This window comes from Silene latifolia, chromosome X (genome assembly GCF_048544455.1).
Source record: "Silene latifolia isolate original U9 population chromosome X, ASM4854445v1, whole genome shotgun sequence".
Classification (NCBI taxonomy): Eukaryota; Viridiplantae; Streptophyta; class Magnoliopsida; order Caryophyllales; family Caryophyllaceae; genus Silene; species Silene latifolia.
Window position 1 is genome coordinate 61181543 of NC_133537.1, and position 4737 is coordinate 61186279.

Sequence of the window (4737 nt, forward strand, 5' to 3'; positions counted from 1 at the left end):
AAAAAAAAAAAAACAAAAAGTTATAGCCTTTCTAAAATTATACAGCTGAATGGTAGAAACAAACTTTTCCTGAATAACCTCTAATTCTAGCTAAGATTCTGCTTGACCTCCATATATACACTTAAAATCGTACTGCCTTGGTTGTTGGAGGCCTCAAATTCGACTCGCTGGAACAAATCCGGGTCTTGTACCAAAAATCATTGCTAAATCTTTAAGTGAATAGCAGAACTCAATATCTGACCATATTTTCCCTTTCTAGTGGCACAATACTTATAGTAATCATTTCAGGAACTACCACAGAAGATGCTGCTGCTGCTGCTGCTGTTGTTGTACTAGCTTGATGTTCCTTGTCGCACCCGATAATCTTTTGACAAGTGTCAACCAGAGATTGTCTACATGTAGGGCAAGAAGAGTGTGAACCTAGCCATTTATCTATGCACTTAACATGGAAACCATGATTACATTTTGGTAAAATCCTGACTTTTTCACCTTTCTTAAACTCTGACAAACATATCACACAATCTGTACCTAACCCTTGTAAATATTTTTCTCACTTGAGTACTTCACTACTGGGAATGTTCTTAAAGCTCTTTTATCGACTCCGGTACTTGACTTCTTATGGTTAACCATGTTTAAGTAGTAATTAGGCTCTCCATTAAGCAAACTTGTGCACCTAATCACACACTTAATTAAGGAGTTTACAAATAATGAGCATATTATTGCACATATTAAGACTGATAAGATCATGACAACGTTCGCATCAAAACTGTTTTTGTTGTTGCCGTCAGTTGGTGATTGTGCCGGTGACGGTGTTGTTTGTTGTGAATGGAAAACAACAACAACAACAACAATTGATACCAAATTTATGAGAGGAAAATAAAGAGTTTGTATTAATTTATATTCTTTTGTGTTTGCAACTAATATTTTTTATTTTGTTTGTATTTATTGGCATGTAAGACATGGTATTTAGAGATTGCTTCTAGTTAGATAATCAAGTAATTAATATAAGAGAATTATTATTAACCAATAGAAAATTACACGTGTATTAAAATTAAATGCTTTAAGTAGGCTTTTAACTATATTGTATAGATTTAAATCATGATCTTATGGTTTCCACAAAAAAATATTAGTAAACCTTATAAAGAGTTTTAATAAATAGCTCTAAAGTAGCCTTTATATTAACCAATATAAATCAATTGAATTTAATAATGATAATCTTATGTGGCAAAAAATTAAATGTGTTAAGTTGCCATTTAGCTATATAGTATAGATATTTATTATAAATTATGAATTTTGATGTAAATTTGTAAGAGTTACATAAATTAAATTAATTTATAGAACAATGAATTAAATCTATAAAATAAGACAATTACGTGTTTGATGCTCACATTTACGTGGCATTGACGTGGCATTTTTGGATCCTACGTGGCGTTTATTATTTAGGGTAGCCTTTTAATTATATTATATTATATACATATATATATATATATATATATATATATATATATATATATATATATATATATATATATATATATATATATATATATAGAAATAGGATCTCGTGCGAACTAAATAACAGCCCTTAGATTAAATTAATCAATGGCTCACATTCGTCTCCCTTTCCATCGCACAACCCCCATTATTGAAGCTTCTGTAATCCACCCTCCTAACATTACCCACCAGCCCACCACCCCACATGACGGAGGTTCAACACCACCTCGCCGGAGACGGCTGTCGGATTTTCGTCGACGGTCCAATTGACGACGAATTCTCTCCCCGACTCGAACAACACAACTTATACTCCCATTTAATACTATTTTCCATCATCACACACCACCACCATCAACGGAGCCAACTGTTTTTGGTCCACATTATTGACGACGGTGCATTTCCCGACCAACCCAAAGCCGATGAATGTCCGGCCACGACGCCGCTCTACCAGAGCCGACGATGCTGTTCAATTTTGTAATGTGAATCCTAGATCATCTTTTCCTAATTGATTTTCTTCAATTCATTTATTTCTTAGCTGTTTTCTTCCACTCATCTATTATTGCTTGCCAGAGAAAATCAAATCAACACGATTCATCTGATTGGAATGAAATTAGTGCTAGTTGTGCTGTCATCCGAGCTCCTGAATGGGGACAAGATGATCGATGACGGAGCGCCGTCGAATTCTTTGGCTCATGATATAGAATGAAATTAGTGCTAGTTGTGCTGGCATTGATTTTTGACCAGATTTTGCATTCTTGGTACAAAGCCCCAGTTCCAAATCACAAGTGTTTCCATCTGATTTCAAATTCATTACCTGCTTTCTTTTATTTGTCCTTTTCCTGGTTTTTTTTAGTTCTGGTTCCATAATTAACCTTACAGCCTAATTGATGATGAGGATGATGCTAATTTATGTATGTATGCTGATAATATTGTGTGCTAGCGATGATTCTAATTTGAGTCATAAAATATCCTTGGTCAAAGATATGTTAACCAGTGTGGGGGTGATGGCAGGGACGACATTCCGGAGTTGGGTGATGAGAAGGCGGATGCGTGGTGTATGTGTATGTGAGGAGACAAACGTGACTGTCGACAATTTTGCCAGCAAGAATGGGCTGATGGCGCGTGCTTGCGATCTTTGGTCACAAAAACGATACTGCAAGAAGCATATGTTATTTTAGGAGTTGTATTTGTTCATAAATCATATTTGGTGGTCTAAGTTTGTTCCAAAATTATTTAGCAACTGTAAAAGCATCCTGTCACTACTTTGAGTTATTGTTCTTAAGTTTGCAACTAAACAAGATTATACTCCTTCCATTTCTTGAAGTTTTCGCATTTTTAAAAATCCTTACATAATTTGAAAAACAGAAAAACTATTACGTAGACTAAGAGAAACCGTCTTAACATGCTTAAACTAATTGTACCTTTGCGCCATGTGATAAAGTGTGAAATTTGTGTGACACGATTATATTCAGTTTTAACCATAAACCCCTTTCCGTTCTAAATTTAGGATACCCAGCCCCCTTGTTTGACCCATTAAGTTGTTAGATACAAGTCTTTAACATGCCAGATACACTCCTTCAAGTTGCTAGACACATTTCTCTTGTTAGCTAGATACGTTTCTCTAAGCTGCTGGATACATACCACTAGTTAGCTAGATACGCTCCTCTAAGTTGCTAGACACGCTCCTCTAGTTAGCTAGATACGCTCCTCTAAGTTGCTAGATACGCTCATTTAGAATGGTAGATTCATATTTCTTGCTAGATACACTTCACTTACTAGCTAGATACACTCTTTTACAATGTTAGATACACATCTCTGTTAAGCTAGATACACTCCTTTACTTTGCTAGATACACATTTATGACTAGTTAGATACATTTCTCTGACTAGCTAGATACACTCTTTTACCTTCCAACTTCCTAGATAAATTTTTGTACCTTGTTAGTATGTTTTAAGATAAAATAGGTTGCTGAATACTTTATAAAACGAGCCGAGTCCGAAACAAAAAAGCATCCTTCATTGTTTGAATTAAGCAATTTTTGTGGATGACTTATACTTTACCGTGGTTATTTGTTAGTGTCAATTCTATCAAAATATTGCCTCTTAGTTCATCCTTCACTTATGTAAATGTAACAAAAAATACCACAAAAAAGTAAGAGTCCCATGTGAGTGATTAATTACCGGCTTACTATCCTCAACTCTAACAAACTCTGTATCACGTTCTTCCTGCTAATTTCATCTATCACATTTCCAAAAGTAAAACTTGAGGCGAGGCTGGGCTGAGACTCAATAAACTTGAACTTGTCACGATTGGCAGCAAAGACCAGAGGCTTAGGCAACCCGGAAAACGTGGAATTAGATTCAAGCACGACAAACTGTGTGATGTAAGGGTACAATTCCTGCCATCTTAAAGTAAGTATGTCGACCTCATTGCTGAAAAGATCAGCATCAAAAACACGCCTTGGATAGACGCGAACTTTCCATCCATGGACCTTACAGAGATTCTCCATGACCACATTTTCACTGTAATAATGTGGGATTGTATGGAAAGGTCTAGGTGGCTTTTCCCACAAAGGTCGGAGAAAATAAGTGATCTTCTGGCCATGTAAATAGACACCAAAAGTGCACAACGGGACAATCAAGAAGAAGAATAAGCAAGTCTTCAAATCCAACCCTCTTAAAACACAACATAATCTCGAAAACCTCGATTTGCTCGACTGCTAGACAAAAGGAAGAAGCAATAACCCATTAGTTTAATTAAACAACATAATCTGTACTTACTCGATAGTAGAAGTGTATCTAGAAGTCCTATTCTATGTATCCACGTACCATCACCTTCGAACCCATGACCCCTCACCACACTTGAATAGTCCACCACCGCCTCCACTCACTCCCTCGACCACCACCACAGACAGCCATTTACTGCCCACATTATCGTCACCACAAACCCACAAGACTACCCTACTGACTAATGACCACCACTCCCCGCACACCCGAAATCACCCGAGCCACCACCACAGCAGATCAAGGACACCCAAGGCCAAACACCACGAATCCCGACCTTTATCCACCAGCAACAGTTGACCACGTAAACAACAACGAGTCGCTTCAAACCCTCGAAAATCAATAAGGGGAGTAGAATAGGAATCGTCGGCGAATTTAACGGTCTCAAACACGGGATGTCGTCGGAAATTGATAGGTCGGAGTGGAGATGATAAAGAGAAAGAGAAATTGATGACCGATG

The 4737-nt window shown here is 36.9% G+C and overlaps 1 pseudogene; it reads right to left on the reverse strand.

Moving 5' to 3' along the window:
- Positions 1–229: 229 nt before the first annotated feature.
- LOC141617450 (RING-H2 finger protein ATL78-like) lies at positions 230–4003 on the reverse strand (annotated as a pseudogene).
- Between the last annotated feature and the right edge of the window lie 734 nt (positions 4004–4737).